The sequence below is a fragment of the Equus caballus genome, chromosome 7 (assembly GCF_041296265.1).
Source record: "Equus caballus isolate H_3958 breed thoroughbred chromosome 7, TB-T2T, whole genome shotgun sequence".
Lineage (NCBI taxonomy): Eukaryota > Metazoa > Chordata > Mammalia > Perissodactyla > Equidae > Equus > Equus caballus.
The window spans coordinates 27215569-27234323 of NC_091690.1; the positions used below are offsets into that span (position 1 = coordinate 27215569).

General features: G+C 51.6%; 1 long non-coding RNA gene across 1 annotated transcript; it reads left to right on the plus strand.

Moving 5' to 3' along the window:
* The first annotated feature begins 2673 nt into the window (after window positions 1-2673).
* Window positions 2674-8760, plus strand: LOC111774229 (uncharacterized). Its single transcript, XR_002809082.2, has 2 exons — window positions 2674-2869; window positions 5338-8760. It is a non-coding gene; the product is annotated as an uncharacterized lncRNA (long non-coding RNA).
* The last annotated feature ends 9995 nt before the right edge of the window (window positions 8761-18755 follow it).

Here is an 18755-nt window from a genome sequence, read left to right on the forward strand (position 1 = left end):
GGTGCAGCGGCCCCGAGTCCGGGGCATGTCCGGCCACTGGCTCCGCCGCGCGCCGCCGCCTCCCCGGGCTCCCCTGCGCTGCCGGAGCCTCGCTCGCCCCTCCACTCGGCTCCTCTCCCCAGCCTGAATAAGCATCGGGGCTCTCTGGCTGCCTCCTTCTGCCTTCATACCAGAGCCCGGAGAGGCCCCTGTCAAAATAAGAGCTCCCCCATCTCGCTCGCCTCCTCGCCCAACCCGGCTCCCCCAGCCTCCCAGTGGTCTGACTCGGTAAGGCGCCGGCCGGCTAGCGGGAGGCAGGTTGGCCCAGGGGCGGGGAGGGGGCTTCTATCCGTCTCTCCTCCCCATTCCTGAAGACTGGGGAGGAGAGGCGCCAACAACATCCCAGGCTAGGGAGAGGTTTGACTACCTACCCTCCTGTCTACACTGATTGGAAAGAGTGGGAGTTGCCTGGACTCCCTCAACCCCCAACACACACACACACACACACACACAGAGTACTGGATCCCCTCTTCAGTGTACCCACCCACATTCATTGTGCACTGAGCATCTCTTTATTCATCTCTCTTTCCTAGCAGACCATGAGGTCCTTGAGGACATAGACTGGATTTTTTCATCTCAATCCTCAGCAGCGCAAAGTGGATGCTAAGAAAATGTTTGTGGAACTGAAACCTTTGTCTTCTCAAAAGAACTCTCTCCTAACCTCAAAGTGCTACACACATAGACACCCCCCCCCCCCCACACACACACACACAGACCCTATAGGAGGGTAGAAGCAATGAAGAAGAAATTGTAAAGCACTTTTGAAAAGCACTGTACATATATTATTTCAATGTTTACCACAAAGCTATGAGAAAGATGTTATGGCCCCATTACACTGGTAAGGAAAGGGAGGCTTGCATTAGTTAAGCACTTACTCGGGATTACACAGCTAGTAAGTGGTATGCCCAGGACTAGAACTTGGGTCTCCTTATCCCAGGGCACTTTCCCTGTATTCCACTGCCCCCACCCACCCAGAATCAATACTAACAAGTAACAAGCATGGACTGCATCAGAAAGGAGGGGCACTAACCAGCTCGTTTGCTCCTGCTGTTTGATTCCTCTGCTCTCCCCCCTGCCCCTCCTCATAGATGGTCCCCAGAAAGCTCCTGCCCTCACTGACCTCCCTCTCTTCTGACCACCTGTTACATCTATGCCACCCAACCGAGTACCTACTTATGTGTTTTCTCTTGGTTCTCCTATATATGTCTGGTTGCCCCCAAAAGATTCTTGAGGGCCAAGACCATACCTCCTATGCCTCTATATTCCTACAGCACTCAAGTGCTGGGTTCATAGTAGGACTTCAGTAATGCAAATACTCACTTGATGGGTTGATGGTGCCAGCAGCTGGGCACAGGGCAAGGTCTGGGAGGGCACAGGTGGAGAGAGGGGGCAAACCCTGAAAGAAGATAACATAGTAACCCCTGAGGGTGCCTCACATCACAGTTTAGAAAGCATTTTCGTACACATTCTCTCTCCATCATGCTTCGATCCAGTCAACAAAACTTACCCAAGTGCCTACTAACTGCTGTGCTAACCACGAACTGGCTTCGGGGCTGAATCACCACAATGCTGGGAAGTAGGTGTTATTCCCACTTAAAGGAAAAGAAAATTGAAGCCCAGGGAGGCTAAGCTCTGGTGTGAAAAATCCCAGAGCCTAGGATAATACCAGACCCATAGAAGTGGGCTTTACTTTCCTCTCCCCTCTCCAGGGTGTTGCAGGTATAATATGAGCCACAAGGCAAGAGGGTCATGTCTCAAACAGGATGCTTGTTAGAAGGAAGGGTCCACCTTATTTATGTGGATCAGTCTTCTCGTTACATACATGACAAGCCACATGGGCTTGTTACATCCGTTTAGCACAATGCCAGGTTCATAGTAGGTCCAGAAAACAACATTTGTAGGGGTGCGTGGTGGCTGTGTTGCAAGGGGTCTCTCAAATGTGGTACACAGGAAGTTCAAGCATATTCAGCATGTCCTGTGGAGCAGTCATGTAGCCTGCTCCCCTGGGTGGGGCTGTGACTCATTCCCCCAGCGTAGGTTCTAGGTTGGGATGCGGAGCTCTGCTCTGGGCAGCCACGAGTTCTGGGTGGAACCCCAGGGTGAGCAAGGAGGAGATGGGGAGAGAGGCCGGCTGCCCGCTGCTGGAATCGGGCGGCTCCCTCTACTGGCGAACTCGGGGAACCACCGTGTATTTCGTTTATGTGTGTGTCAGTGTGTCGCGAGGAGTGTCACAGGTGTGTTCGAGAGTGTCGGTCGAACTGCTGGCATGGGTATAGGTGTGCGAGGGTGCCTGCTCGTGGCGCACTGTGGGTGTGCCAGCGCCACGCGGGCCTGTTTCTGGAACCACAGGGTGTACGTACACAGCCACATCTCATAATACAATTTACTTTGGGGTGGGGGTGGGGGTGAGGCACTAGGGCTGCTGATTGTCTGAGATCACTTCCTGGGGTGACTAGGACGCAAGGGTCCTCCAGCTGCTACTCCTCATGGGCCTCGTGCAGGTGAGAGGGATTCAGAACCGGAGAAATGTTCCTGGAAAGGGATCCTCAAGCAACTAAGGAACCAAGAAAGGGTTAACTTTGAGCCCCACAGTGACTTCAATCATTGGCTCAGGGCTGTGTCAGTCAGCGTTCTGGGGGTGGGGTTTGCGGGGCCGCTTTCGGACTGCCCAGCGCCCCTCACTTGCCCCTCGACCCCGCACATCATTTCACTTCTGGGCTGCGCCCACACCCCCCCATCTTGGCGGAGAGAGCTTCCCGGGCCATGAAGGAGGAGCGGATCCGGGCATCCTGGGCTTCCCCACTCCAGCTGCCTGGCTTCCTGATAGATGGTGATTATTATATAATAGACCTGCTGGACAGAACCGTGCCAGCGCTCGGAACACTTTCCCCCTCCTCGAAGCCTGCCCCACAGCCTGGCACCAGCCGCACAGAGCCTGCTGCCCGGCTCTGCCGGCGCCCCCCAGCACCGCCTCCATACCGGGGAGGGAGACCTCTGGGCCATCTTCCCTGGTGGCCCTTGGGCCGTGTCCTGGGATGGGGCGGGCGCCAGGCTGCGAGCCGGGCTGGCGCCCAGCAGGTCTCAGGGTCGGTCTGCGGAGTATGGCTTCAACAGCACCACTCCATGATTGTGGGACCCACCTGGCTCCTCCAACCTGAACTTGGAACTTGGGAGCCAATAAAGGTGGGGATAGGGGGCGCAGGGGCCACGGTCTGAAAGGGAAAGGAGTTTGGAAAAGGTGCGGGGGCAAGCAAAGGGAGGCTGGGAGAGGGGGCCAGCAGGGGCAGTGGGGGAAGGACTCTTATCCTGACAGGGCTCCCGCCTTCCCCGACTGGAGGGTTTGGAAAAACTGAGCAGGCAGCCAAGGCTTGGCTGGAAATCCTGCAGCCCACCCTCCTGGGGACACAAAGCTGGAGGGCGGGGGCAGGGCGGGGGAAGAGAGCACGACCCCGGGGAGGGCAGGGCCTCTTTTGGGGCTGGGGGCCCAGGGGCCAGGTCCCTGGGGAGGGGGTTCCTGGCGCTGTCTCCCTGCAGTCGGCTTCCCCCTTCTCCTTCTCTGCCCCCTCCTCTTCCCCCTCCTTCCCCTCCCCGGCTCCAGTCTTGCAGATTGCGGGCAGACTTAACTCCTTGCTTGCCAGCCTGGTGGACTCCGAGGTGGTGACGCCAAGAGGAAGGGAAGAAGGGAGGGACTCCCGACCTCACTCCCACCCACAGTTTAACACGTTGTGGTCCGGAACGCAATCTCAGAACTTGGGCTGGTCAGAGCCCTGGAAGGCTGCCTGGTACTCAAGGAGCAACACGAAACCGGGCACCTGAGAGCAGCGTAATCCAGTCCCATCTCCTGCCAAGTCTTAACTGTCTGCCCTCCCCCAACCCCCAACCCTCTGTGCCGCTCCCTCCACTCTTTAGCCACCCCCCCCACCCCCCCCCCCACCCCCCCCGCCACACACACACCCGACCCACTAGTTGTTGCAAAGGCCCCTGATAGATTCAAGGCTGCAGGGAACCCGGAAGTCTGGGTTCTGTGGCTGCCTCAGCGGTCTCTACATCCCGCCTGTGAGGCCCAGCGCAGGTCACCACAGTCCATGCTGCTCTTGCCTCCAGGGGGCTCCTTCACCCATCCGCGGGGCGGGGGGGGGGGGGGGGGGGGAGGGGGAAGGGGGACGAGGGCGCGTGGGGTAGCTATGCAACTGAGACAGGGAATGCTAGCCTCCCCCAGCTCCAGCTGGGACAAGGGCCTGAGTAACGGGAAATTCTGCTTTCACCTCCACCCTAGCCCCTCTCCTAGGCAACACACCCTCCCCCATCAGATTTGACCCCCAATTCCGCTGTGAGTGACTACCTGAGGAAAGTACCTCAGCCTAGGCAGGAAGGGGTTAACGGAGCTACCAGGCTTTAGAGCCAGGTGAGGCACGCCCATCTTGGCCTTCAGGTATGTGTGGGTTGGGAAGCGTAGGGAGCCGACCTAAGGGCTGCTTTTTTGCCCCCTGGTGGCTAGATCTGGCTTAGCAGTCGCCTGGCAAAAGCTAGGCTCAGGTGGTGCTTGGTGGCAGAAGGACTTGGGAGAGAGCTGGAGTACTCCTCCTGCAGAAGCAGCACCTTTGGAGGGAAAGGGAGTCGTGGGAGAAGGCCGGTGGAAGAGGGAGCGCCCACAATCCCTGCCATGCCATCCCCACTCCGCAGGCTGCCTCAGCCCCTTCCAGATCCTTGCCCTAGAGACTCTACTTGTGGGTCCCCGGTGCCCAGATACTTGGAGGAGGACCAGAAAAAACAGAAGGCCCTGTCCTCTCAGGCTCTCAACCTAATAGAGAGGGTCAATAGAAGGGAGCTGCTCCTCACCTTCTTTTCTTTCTGTGCCCCAGGCCTTCCCAGAACTCCCACCCCCTCCAGACCCCAGCAGCAAATTCAAACCTCTAGCCAGGCTTCAACGCTCCTACCATCCACCCGGTCCGCCTTCGGCTTCCCTCTCCACCAGCCAAGCTGCCCCCCGAGTTTCTTCTCATAAAAAGACTCCTCTTGAGGGATCCTAGGTGCCACAACCACTTCCTCTTATCCCCAGCAGGGTTGAGGCTTGTCCTCCCCTCTTCAGAAGCCCTCCCAGGTTAGCAAAGGCCATGATCTTGAGGGGCTCCATTCTTCTCCTTTCTTTCTTCAGTTGCCTCGCTTGCCTCTCTCTCCTCGTTTCCCATTATCCTCTATATAAGACTTCCTTTTGTACAGGCAGTTCACCCAACCAGAGACAACTCAGTCCTCCTGGCCGGCTGTGACACCTGACTCAATGTTTGCCTTTTCTTCCAGGAATCCTTCTCTGACCAACGCCACCTACTTATTCATTCAACAAATATTTATTGAGGACCTACTATGTGCCAGGCTCTGGACTAGACAATAGGTATATTTTGGTGAACAAGACAGATGTGGTCCTTGCCCTCACAGACAACAAGTGAACAGTTGACTTCAAGTTGGCATCATGAAGGCTTGGGGAGCACTTCAGAGATGCCTATCCTGGACTTGGGAGTCTTGGAAAGTTTCCTGCAGGGAGCCACATCTGAGCTGAGCCTCACTGCAGCCTAAGGTGCGGTTCTGTCCAGGCGGACAGTTCATCTTGCTGGAGGTTTAATGATAGAACAAGATCCCAGCAAGGGATCTCACACACGTTATGAGAGAGCTCTAAGGCTCCCTTCCCAAACTACCCATTTAAATCAATTCTCCCAGTCCCAAAAGAAGGAAGACTGGGGGGAGAGTGAAGAGTCTGTGACCTTGGCCTAGTCACACCCTGTCTCTGGGCCTTAGTTTCTTCAAATGTAGAACAAGAGGGTTGGATGATTTTATCTCCAGGCTCTTTATCAGATAAGATAGCAGTTAAATAGCAGTGGGGGGGTGGGGTATCGAGAGAAAGACACTCACCGAGCTCTGGTCTGCTTGCGGGGGAGGTCAGAGTTCCTAGGCTCAGGAGAGGCTATCAGAGGCAGGGCCCCAGAGAAGGGCACACGCGTCACCTCCTACTCCTCACTGCCCAAGTGGTCTGGCAGTTCTGAGTCCTGGGAACGTTTACTTCTTGCCATCAACTGAAGGCAAGAGCCTTTCTGAGATTGTGCTGGGAGGGGTGAGCCTCAGGGGGACAACACTCACAGAATATCTTTAGTTACTGCATTAACTTACTCTTCTATGTAGCACTATAGAGCTTTTATTTTTCAGAGATGGAAGGTTCACAGCTGAGGAAACTGAGGCCCAGAGTGGTGAAAGGACTTGACTAAAATCACGTGGTTGGGGAGTGGTAGCTGGAAGAGGTGCCCAGGTCTCCTGATTCCATGTCCAGACTCTTTCCACGAGACCACGGCAGCACTGGCGTCCAACTTTCCATTGGACTGCTTCCTATGTCTGGCTCCTTTCCCTGTGAGGCCATAAGATCTGGGAAGGCAGCCTTGGCCTCCTTATCTGGATGTCCCCCAAAGCCTGGTGCAGGGCTCCAAACAGAGGGAGGGGTGCTCAGAACTTCCAGCCTCCAGACCTCCCTTTTTTCTCTCATCATGACCCTATTTATATGCATGTAACTTTCTGGGCCAATCTGAAAAGGCATTCCTGGATTGTGGATGAAGCCCTGGGCCAGGCATATTCCCAGTCCCAGCCAGGCCTAAAGCCTGCTGTGTGACTTCCAACAAGCTGATTAACTTCGCTGGGCCTCATTTCTCCATCTGTCAAGACACGTAACAGATTCTAACTCCTAGGGCATTTGTAACTCGAAATCTCAGATTAGGAAGTAGTTTTAAAAGGTAGAACTCTGAGGTAGGGGAAGAAGCTTAATGTTTCAGTCTTTTTGCCAGATCCCACAGCCTCAGGACCACATCTATTCCGTCTGCAGGGACTGGGGTGCTGCCTAATGGGGCACCTACACCCTGACACCATGCTGGATCCTGTGAAAGTTATAGAACCCTGAATATATGTTATGTAACCTGAATATATTCTGGGGTCCCATGCCCCAAATACCAAAAATAATTTCAGAAAGGAATCCCAATTTTTACTTGTATCTCTCACTTTCTTTTTTTGGTGAGGAAGATTGGCCCTGAGCTAACATCTGTTGCCAATCTTCCTCTTTTTGCTTGAGGCAGATTGGTGCTGAGCTAATGTCTGTGTCAATCTTCCTCTATTTTTTATATGTGGGACACTGCCACAGCTTGGCTTGATGAGTGGTGTGTAGGTCTGTGCCCAGAATCCGAAACTGTAAACCATGGGCTGCTGAAGGGAAGTGCATGAACTTAACTTCTACACCACGGGACCAGCCCCTACCTATGTCTCTTGAAGGTGATCCAATTCGTAACCTACATCACCACTTGCTAAAATTCCCTTACCGCTTCTATTCTGCTGCACCTTACTGCAGTAGACTCACTCTCTGCAAATCCCAAATCTGCCCCCTCTCTGCCTCTCTCTCTGTCCTCCATAGTCACCAGACCATTTCTGTCTCTCTTTGCCACTGTCATCTCCTTATTTTGTGGATTGGCTTAGCCTCTCGGGTTTCATTATTTTCCTTTTTCCTTCACACATTACCCAGATTCTCCCTAACACACAAGAAAGTTGCCCTTCACCTGCCTCTCTAGTCCTATCTTTCACCTCCTATTCTCCCAGTTCTGTATCACAAAGTCCTGGAACTGAGCAGGCCAAGACAAGCTTTCCAACAACAGGTGAAGGATAAAATTATCTCGGGCGTGAGGGGAGGCGGGGCAGAGGGAGGCTGAGAACGGTCAATGATGAAAAAGTTTTTAGTAACAGATAATACAGGTGCCTGCCCTCAAGGAACTTATAAGATGGAGACAATTAAAGAATGATAAAAGATGCTGAATAATTAAAAGATGTGGACTCGATGCTATCAGTGCAGATTGCGTTCTTAGTTAGACCTGGTGGAGAAAGAAGAAACTGCCCTGGGGTACAGGGGAGTGCAGAGGGCTCAGTGAGGGGCACAGAAAGAACAAGAGCAGGAGGCATTGCAGATCTTGGTGGGAAAGGGTCTCAAAGACCAGCTGCCTAGTTCAGATTCTCTCGGGTGCTCAACTCCCTGCCCACATCCCTGGCAAGCAGTTGGGGAGCTCACCGCCTCCCGAGGCGGCCCATTCCATTTACGAACATCTGTTTCTCCTTCTTTTGAGCTAAACGCTGTCTCCCAGTGGTCTCCACTTATTAGTCCATGCACTACCTCCTGGGGTCACACAACGTAAGTCTATTTCTTCTTCCCCATGAGAGTCCTTCATGTATTTATGCTTTAAAGACTCCTGACTCTTCTCCTCCTCTCTGGCCTAAACATTTCCAGTCCACAAACAGTCACTCCCACGATGACACCTGGCCAACAGAGCAAAGCAAGACTATCGATTCTTTCCTCTATTCCAAATACTATATCTCTATTACTGTGGCTTAAAATTGCATTTGCTTTTGGCAACCATATTACGCTGATGACTCAGACTGAACTTACTAAAACCCCTGAATCTTTTTTACCTGAACTGCTTCTAAGCCGTGTCTGGTCCCTTGTGCGTTGCTGAGGTCTTACATAGATCCCTGATCATTTCATCGTGTTAGGTTTGCCTGCCATTCTATACATGCAGATGATTTTTAGATCCTTATCCTGTCTTTCAAAGTGTTTACTATTCCTCCAGGCTTATATCTGTGAGATGTGATACTATATTTTCATATAGGCTGTTAATAAAAATATTCAACAGGACCAAGATGAAGACAAAACCCTGAAGCACACAAATGTTCTCCTGGTTGAGAAGTAGCAAGATACACGGTGTTGTAGGTGGGATGGGGTCAGATCACAATGAGCCTAATGGAAGAATAAGAAAATAGGAAGCCTCGGAAGGTTTTTGAGTAGAAGAGTCTTATGGAAGCAGGCTGGTAGAGTGAAAAACAAAACCAAACCCTAGGGGCTGGCCCGGTGGCACAGCGGTTAAGTGCGCATGTTCCGCTTTGGCAGCCCGGGGTTCGCCAGTTCGGATGCTGGGTGCAGACATGGCACTGTTTGGCAAGCCATGCTGTGGTAGGTGTCCCACATACGAAGTAGAGGAAGATGGGCACGGATGTTAGCTCAGGGCCAGTCTTCCTCAGAAAAAGAGGAGGATTGGCAGCAGATGTTAGCTCAGGGCTAATCTTCCTCAAAAAAAAAAAAAAGCAAAACCAAACCCTAACTTTGGACTCTAAACATCTGTATTTGAGTCCTACTCTATTGCTTAGTAGCTGTAGAACTTTGGGATAATCACTGTAACCATTCTGAGCATCAATTTCTTCTCCTGTAAAATGGGATAATACCTACTTTATAGATTACTTTGAAGATTACATGAGATGACATGTATGAAGAGCCTAATATATAACAGATGCTCAATAAATGACAAAGAAAAAGAAGGAGGGGGAAGGAGAGGGAGAAGAAAGCCACGTTGAAGACGGGTTTGGTTTCTGAGAGGAGACTACATTTATAGACGGCCCGGGGGAGAAGTGCAAGTGGGAAGTGAGGCTCTGGTGAGGGCCCAGACTGACTTGCCTGGTCTCCAGTGGTGTTTATGAGACGGCAAAGGGACAGAAGCGGATACGGATGACATTTGAAAAGGAGAACTGATACACCTGGGACTTTAACTGGATATGGAGGATGACAGAGAGAGAAGAAGCGCAGAGTGCCCAGGCTTTTACCCCAGGTAGTGACAGGGAAGCACAAGGAGAGCTGACAGCTTGGGGAAGATGGGTTGGTGTTTAGAGTTGTGGCGTTAGGCATGAGAGTAGGACACCCCAGTGGATATGACCAGTGAGCAGCGAGAGACAGCTCTTTTTTTTTTTTTTTTTGAGGAAGATTAGCCCTGAGCTAACTACTGCCAATCCTCCTCTTTTTGCTGAGGAAGACTGGCCCTGAGCTAACATCCGTGCCTGTCTTCCTCTACTTCATATGTGGGACGCCTACCACAGCATGGCTTGCCAAACAGTGCCATGTCTGCACCCGGGATCCGAACCGGCAAACCCAGGGCCACCGAGAAGCAGAAAGTGCACACTTAACTGCTGCGCCACTGGGCCAGCCCCAGCGAGAGACATCTGACTGGAACTTTAGAGAGAGAGAAGTCAGAGCTAAAGTTAGGTGTCTGGGCAGCACTGCATGCCAGTGGTAGCTGTAGGCATTGGGTGAGGTCTCTGAGGGCAAGTTGGGAAATGAACCAAGGACAGTGCCCTGCAGGACACCCCCGCAGCCACACTGATTCTGTCTGAGCAACGGAAAAGAAACTGCCCAATACTGCTTTCCCTTCCCACCATTCCCTGCCCCCCGGGCAGAGTTGAACAGATGAATGTGACCTCACATCCACTCTTGCATCACTGACCTCTGTCCAGGGCCACTAGGACCCAAACCCTGTCCCTCCAGGACTCTCCACTTCTCTGCCCTGATAGCAGAAGGAACACAAGTTCTTGTCTACCCAGCAGACTCTAGCTTGTTGCTACAAGCGAAGACTTGAAAAGGGAGGGAAGCTGTAGAAAGGGAGATGTGAACAGAAGTGGGCAGGGACAAATGGAGAGCAAGAGACAAACCAAGAAGCTGAGAGAGAAAGAGAAAGGTGAGCACCATGAGTTTGTAGAATTGCAGACTGATAGAGGAGATAAAGAGAAATTGAAGGAGGGGACAGAAAAAAAGATTTGCCGAGAAACTGATGAAGTGCAACTGAGAAAACTGTTGCCATGGTGACGGGTCCAGAGGAGGGAGTAGGAATATGAATCGGATTATGAGTTGGGGGAGTGGGGAAGGGGTTGTTCCGGACCCAGAGGCAGTCCCCCCACACCAGGCCCTCCCCGTCAGGCCCCCTGCCCAAGAGGAGTACCTTTCCCAGAGATCTCCCCAAAGCCAGACCAAGCAGTGCCGTGAGAACAGAAGCACTGGAGGGGCCTGGGGCTCTGGCTCTTCCTCCCCTCCTCCCCATCCTGGGTGGAACAGAACAGAGCTGTACCCCTACCCTGCAATGTGCCTCCTGGGCTCTGGGAGAGCTCTCTCCATCCACCCTAGTTTCTCTCCTTCCACCTCTTTGTCAGAGCCCCAAAGTGAAGAGAGGGGAAGGCACTTGTTTGAAGGACCTGCTATGTGCCAAACACTGTGTTGGGCACCTCATGCCCTGTTCATTTAGTCCTCACACAGCCCTGTGAGGTAGGTTTACCACCCCCATTTACAGACAGGAAACTGTTTCTAAGGTCCCCAGAAGAAGGTCAAGGTCCCAGGCTGGAAAGCAGCAGTCAGAGCTGGGTCTAGCCCTGGGCAGCTGCTCCAAAGCCATTACTCTCCTCAGAGCCCTTTGCCTACCTCGCAGAGCCTGCTTCCCACTCCAGGCTTTTCCTGCACCCTTAGAACAGGCTGGGCAGGATGGGGGCTGCTGGGGATTGCCGAGCGCAAGGCCCTTCTCCATTCTTAGAGATGGAGAATTGGGGAGACGAGGCAAATAGGCCACAGCCAGGGAGACTCTGGGCTAAGTGGGAGGTGGAGGGGTGCTCTGAGATCAGGGCTGCGGGAGTGTGGAGGAAGGGCTGAGGTGGGGAGGACTGTGGGGGTGGGGGTAAGCTCAGCGGCCAGGCCATTTCCGGCAGAGGGAAGAGAAACTCCTTGCACTGCCACGTGGGGAGCTGGGGAACCGGCAGTGCTCACATTCCCAGGTCTCAGAGCTAGTGAGTGAGAGGGATGGGGGTTGTACATGATCGCAGGCCCCTGCAAGTGGAAGTGGCTGGAGGGGAGAAAGAGGAGGGAGCGGCTCCCCCCCACCCCCCGACCTCGGGCTTCTGTACAAATAACAGTTTTGCAAAGGGCACCGGATCTGATGTGCATCTCAAACAGGGCCTGAGGAGGTGGGAGAAGGCAGAGTTCAGGGCTGCGGTCTGGGCAGCTGTGCCAAATGACCCCTCCCCGCCAGGAAGGTGTGGTGGGATTCCAAAGGATTCCGGCCCTTTCCTGTCATACCTTGCTGTTCCTCCTAGCAGCCACCTTGGACCGTCTCCCTGTTCTCTCTGGGGACTGGCTTGAGCTGCGTGCTAATCCGGAAGTTCCTGGGGGTGGGGGTGGGGACATCAGAAATGGCTGGTCCCCAAGAGGGGCTAAAGGTCACAATACTGTTTGAGCCCCTGTCTGCTGGGCTTGATCTCCTAGGTCTCTGCCCCACACCCCTGTAAAGGGGGACGGGGGGACAGAGCTTCTTCCTCCTCAGGCCTGAAGGGAAGGCTGATCCAGATCCGCTCCCTTCCATCGCTTCAGTTCACACCTTCTCCTCCACACTCCACCCACATCCCAGGAAGCCCCTCCTGATCCTCCTTCCCTGTGCCCATCAGGGATTCCTACAAACAGCTCAGAAGGGGGCCCAGCCGGAGCCAAAATGGTGTGAGGAACTTTGGGGCATGGCAGGGAGCAGGAAAGACCCTGCCCTGTCCTCCTCCACACCTGCCCTCCCCAGGCTGAGCGCTTGGCTGACTCCTAGAGCCAATGCCACCCAGACCTTCAGTCCTTCAACCCCTCTTGCCCAGCTCAGTCCCTCTCATTTACACGTTCTCCCAGTTTGAAGAGCTCTCCAGTGACTCCTATTTGCCAAACCCCAGGAGCACATTTCCAGTCGCTTCAGTTCCCTGAGGACCAGTTTGCTGCGGAACTGCCTCCTGGAAGTGTTCTCCTCCGGGTGACTGGGATGCCCCCTCCCACCCAACGCCCCTCCAAGGTTCTCCGAGGCTGCAGCTGTCACACCTGTGCTGACAACCTTCCTGAGCCCCAGAACCACCAACATCCCACCACCTTCCACACTCCTGCACCTGGGTGTCCTTCAGGCACCTCAACTCAGCAAGTTCAAAGCTGAGACATCTCCACCCTCTCCCCACAGATCTGCTCCTCCCACCCCAGCTCACCACAGCGCCGTCATCCGCCCAGCTGCCCAAGCCAGGACCTGGGAAGCACCCTGAACTCCGCTCTCCACCCGCCTCCATAACCCTCCCAGCCAAACCATCACCCCAGAATCTCCTCTTTTATCACCTTTTGCTTGGCTCTTATCTCAACAGCATGTCAAGAGACATCTAAAACGTCTCCCAGCTGTTTACCCACCACAATCTCTACATCACAGCAAAAATCACCTTTATAAGATACTAACTGGATCATGACACTCCAGTTCAAAACTCTTCAAGGGCTTCCTTTTATCCTTAGGATAAAAATTTCAATTCCTTAAAGCGGCTTACAAAGCTCTTCATCTGGTCCGAGTTACTTCTCCAGTGACTTCCCAAATCCCTCTCTAACCCTCCAGTGGCCCCTCCTCTACCCTGGTCCCTTGCAGCTCTCTCAGCCTCGAACAACCTCCCCTCTCCACCTCTCCCTCCGCCTTCACCCTTCTAACTCCTACTCAACTTCTAGGTCCTCGCTTATTCACCACTTCCTCCAGGAAGCCCTTTGGGACTGCCCAAGCCCATGTCAGTTACCCCTTTGGTGAGGAGCCTCTTTGGCAAGCCATTTAACTTCTCTGACCTTCATTTCCTCATTAAGAAAATGAAGATAATAACAGTACTCACTTCACAGAAGTTGTTATGAGGATTAAATGAGAAAAAATATATAAAGGACTTAGCACAATGCCTGGCATATAGTAAGTACTCAATAAACAACAGCTCTTCTTATGACTTCTACTAAAATCCTAATGCAGTGTACTAGTGAACTCTTCAGTATCTCCCACCAGACCATAATTTCAGGGAGAGCAACGTCTTCCCTGAAGGTCCAGCACTTAGCACGGTAACTGGTGCAAAGGCATTTAATAAGCATTTATTGAATAGGTTAATTCACGTGAATTCGGCCCATCACTGTTTCCTGTATGGACTAGATCTCCTTCAGGCCTAAGGAGAGGCTTAATTACCCCATGATCAAGCCTCCACCTACTCTAACAGTAATCTCTCTACAACCAAACCGAATTATGCCACTTCCCTGCTTAAAACCTGTCAGAGGCCCCTCCCGTCTGTGGACGGCACCGTGGGCCAGGTCTTGGGGGGCAACTGCTCCTCCGGTTGGCACCCCACCCCCTCCGCAGCAGTCCCTCCGTCCCAGGGCTCCACTCACTGGCTGCACGGAACCCCTTGCCGCTTCTACAGCCCTCCAGGCTCTATCTCCTCAGCCTCAAATATCCTTCCTCCTTCTCACTACCAAGACACCAACTCCCCTTCCATTCCCCCGTCCCAGAGCACACAACCTGGGGACCCCGATGGCAGAGCTGGCCTTAAGGATGTATATTGTTTGGCTTCAAAGTGCATTTTTATAATGAATATTAGTTTAAATTTTGAAAATAAGAACATTTTACCTAAAAATTCAGATTTCTGGCTTCTCTTGAAAAAACAAGGAGGCGAGGCCTCACTAAGTCCCCCTTTCCGCAGGGCAACTCCTCCAGAGCTGCGTGGGTGGCCCCTTTAGACAGCTCGTGCTGCTACACTCTCTCCAGTTGGCCCCAGTTGCACCCACCTCGTTTTACTGCTTTTGTCATCTGCCTGGGCCTTGGAGACACCGAGGCTGCAGTCCCTGTCTGGCCTCACAACATTTTCCTCCATCCAGCTGCAGTGAGGACCTCGGCTTTCTCTCCTCAGCAGCCCCCTAGGTGGCCACCACTCTGTGTCCTGCCCCGTCCACTCTCCCCTGCTCTTCCACTTCTCGCACGTCTTTGTTCTGCCTGACCTCGCTCAGCAACCCCCTCCCCAGTGCCCCCCCTCACATCTATCACTCCTTTTCATAACTAGCCTACAGCTTATTCTCCATCTGTTCACTCTTGCCAACACCTTTAACTTTCCATGCCTTGAAAACCCTAACCCTGGGTTGGTACAACCTGACAATTTTATCATTTCTACACTCAAGCTGTCCAGTAATTTGAAAAACGCCCAAAATGTCAAGGTCAGGGTGATGGTTAATTTTATGTGTCACCTTGACTGGATCATGGTGCCTAGATATTTGATCAAACATTATCCTGGATGTTTCTGTGAAGGTTTTTTTTTTTTTTTTTTGGATGAGATTAACATTTAAATCCGTGGACTTTGAGTAAAGCAGATTACCCCGTAATATGGGTGGGCCTCATCCAATCAGTTGAAGGCCCTAATAGCACAAAGACTGACCTCCCCACTCTCCCCACCAAGAAAGAAGGAATTCTGCCAGCAGACCACCTTTGGACTCAAACTGCAACTCCTTTCCTGAGCCTCCAGCCTGATAGTCTTCTCCATCAGGTTTGGGACTTGCCGAGCCTCTACAATCACATGAGCTGATTCCTTAAAATAAATCTCTTTATATATACACATCCTGTTGGTTTTGTGTCTCTGGAGAACCCTGACTAATACAGTCAGTGCCACTGAAGACCAGTGGTCCCCAAGCTCAGCTGGACTGTCACCACCAAACACAGCCTTCCTCAAGGCTCTTTTCTAGCTGCGTCCTCCTCTCCCCACAACAGCTATTTCAAACTCTCACCCCTCGTCCGTCAGGCCCCAAACCTTTCTCCCTGCTGAGTTTCCCACTTCCCAGAGAAAGCAGAGGCCTTCCGGAGGGAGCTCCCTTAACTTACTTCTTCCATCCCCCAGCCTTTCTTACCCAACCACCCCCAAAAGTATAGCAGTTCTCTGCATCATTGCCCCGTTCTCTCTGCTGGAAAGTGTCCTTCCTATGGCCGAAGGCTAATGCTTCCACCTCGAATCTGAATCCCATTCCCTCCCTCCTCCAGAAGCCTCTCCATCAATTATACCTCCCTCTCTCCTGCATCTTTAACTTTAGAAACAAAACAGATGAGCCTTTCCTGTACCCCAAAGTCCCCTCCAGGTAGCTAACCATCTCCTTCCCTTCCCAGCCGAGCTCTTCCAGCGAGCAGTCTACACAGCTCTAACCCTACTCCCTCCCAGTTATCTCTGCCCTCTTACAGTCTGGCTTCTGCCTTCCTCACCTGCAGAGAGCTGCTCCTAAGGATCTGCGTAACCCTCAAGATGCTAAGCCCAGTGGACATTTTTCAGTCCTTACCTTCAATCCTGACCTTCATACCATTTGACACCTTTTTGAAACTCTCCGTCTACTCCTTCCTGGTTTTCCTCCCAATCCTCATTCCTGCCTTCATCAGCTCCTCTCCCTCCATCTGTCCTTTAAATATTGTGTTTCCCAGTATCCTGTCCTTGACCGTCTTCTTCCCTTCTACTGCTCTCTTCAAGGACTCTCTCCCACATTCATGATTTTAACCATTGCCCACCTTCCCTCTCTTTATCCCATACTTGTCCTCTGTGCTCCAGACTCATATACTCAATTTCATTTTCATCTGAATTTCTCAAGATATTTGTATTAGTTATCTATTATTGTATAACAACTTACCCCAAAACTTAGTGGTTTATAAAAACAAACATTTATTCTGAGAATCAGGAATCTGGGAAAGACTTAGCTGGGTGGTTCTGGCTCAGGTGTCTCATGAAGTCGCAGTGAAGATGTTGACCTGGGCCACCTGAAGATGACCTGGGTCATCTGAAGGTTTGACTGGGGGTGGAGGATCTGTTTCCAAGCTTGCTCATTCACATGGCTGTTGGCTGGAGACCTCAGTTCCTTGCTGGATGTTGGCAGAAGGCCTCAGTGCCTTGCCATGTGGACCTACCCTTAGAGGTGCTTCAATGTCCTCCAGAGTGAGCAATCCAAGAGAGAGCAAGGAGGAAGGCACAATGCCTTTTACAACATTGCTTCTGCTATATTCTATTGGTCACATAGACCAACCCTGATACAATGTGCCAATCCATTACCTGCTGCCAATCTATTTTCCACACTGCTTCTAGAATGATCTCTATACAATTAAAACCCCTCAAAAGCTTTCTGTTATCTTCAGGGCAAAAACCAAGCTCCTTAGCATAGCCTACGAAGCCCCTGGTGATCAAGCTAGTAGCTAGAGCTCTCATCATGCCCAACTTTGAATACTTCTTTCTAACCGACGTGTACCATTCGTAGTTCCCAGAAGGCATCAGGATAGTTCCCATCTCTGAGCCTTTCAATATGCTGCTCCTTCTTGTTGGAATATCCCCTTCCATATTTCAACCAGGTTAACTCTGGTTCATTCTTCAAAACTCAGCAACTTGAGGGCAGGAATTATGTCTTGTCATCTCTGTATCTCACCACCTACCATGGTACCTGCCACAGAGGAGCTGTTCAATAAATGTTTCCTGAACGAATAAACGAGTGAGCAGGCGCTTCCTGTGTGCCTGGTACTCCTGTGGCATGCTTCCTACACAGGAACACTGGTCCAATCGCAGTCACTCTTCCCCCTCAGACTGCCTTTCCTGCCCAACCGTCTCCCTTGGCCTCAATGACACAGCTGGAAAAGCAAATTCTGAAAGCTATCCCACCTTGTTCCCTATTAGCTCTGTGACCTTGGGAAAGTCATTTATTTCCTCTGAGTCTCTAGTGTTCATCTGCACTAAGGGTTAATAAAAAGGAGAGGATAAGGTGGATTATTTAAATTAATATTTATTGAACCAGATACTATGCTAGGCACTCTTAAATAAATTAGTTTGAGTGATAGTCACAATATCCCAGGGAGACAGATTTCATTCCCTTTCTACAGAGGAGGAAACTACAACTCAGAGTAGTTAGGTAGATATCTTGGCCAAAGTCACAATGCTGGAAGCACATTTAGGGTAAGTGATTGTACCATAGGCAACGTTAGAAAAAAAAATGGAGTATCTAGGTCTTTCCCAACCCTGAACAACTGAGATTTTGTTGTTCTCATAGTCTTTTCCAGCCGCAAGTCTCAAGGATAGAGACTCTGCCGTTTCCCATCAGACCAACGTCTTGTGAGCTCTGGGTCCAAAGCCCCAGGGTTTCCCCCACTTTGCTCCTACAGATTATAACAATGATCTCCAGCATTCCTTCTGCACCGTTATTTTAAAGCATTTTTACACCTGTCATATCTTGCTAGATAAATGGGAAGGAATGAGTTTTCCCATTTTATAGGTGAGAAAATTGAGGTTCAAAGTGACTCACCTAAGTCATATGGTATCATTCATCAACAGGAGGACAAGAGTCCCCATCAGAGGTTGACATGCCCATGGAGCCAAGTGGATACGTTTTTTGAATTGGCTGAGAAGCAGAAGAGTGGCATTGTGAAAAGAGAACCGTAGGTGTATCAGACAGACCTGGGTTCTGATTCGAGCTCTTCTGGTTGCAAAACTACCATAGTTCAAGAAAAAAAATAGTTCAGAAAGAGTAGGTCTGTTTTAGGAGCTAACCTTCTAGTCCCAGCAGAATAGAGAGATTCGGCGCTCCTTGAGGGTAGAAACTTATTTTCCCTTTATATCCCTGGTCAATAGCACAGTTCCACAGACATTCCTGGTACTTAGTAAATATTTGTTGACTTGAATAGGGGATTTGGAAGGAAGGAGGCAGGGGAGGGAACTTGAGAGAGTTTAGAATCGAGAATCGAAGGGGGAGACAGGCTAGAAGAGTGGATCCAAGAAAGAGACTTGAGGCATTTGTGGCTCTGGTTCCCTTACTCCAGGCCATGAGGAAATCCTCCAGAGGAACAGGATGCTGTGGCTTTAAATGACTTCAGTGTTGTCAATGAATCTGCTCTGCTAAAAGAGTTATCCTCTTGCTCCTGCGCTCGGCCTCCCCCTCCTCTCAGCTCCCCAAACCCTTCTCGGCCGCTGTGATGGGATAATTAGATGCGAGAGCTCAGCACAGATGATGCTCCAGTTGCTTAGCAACTAATGGTTTCCAT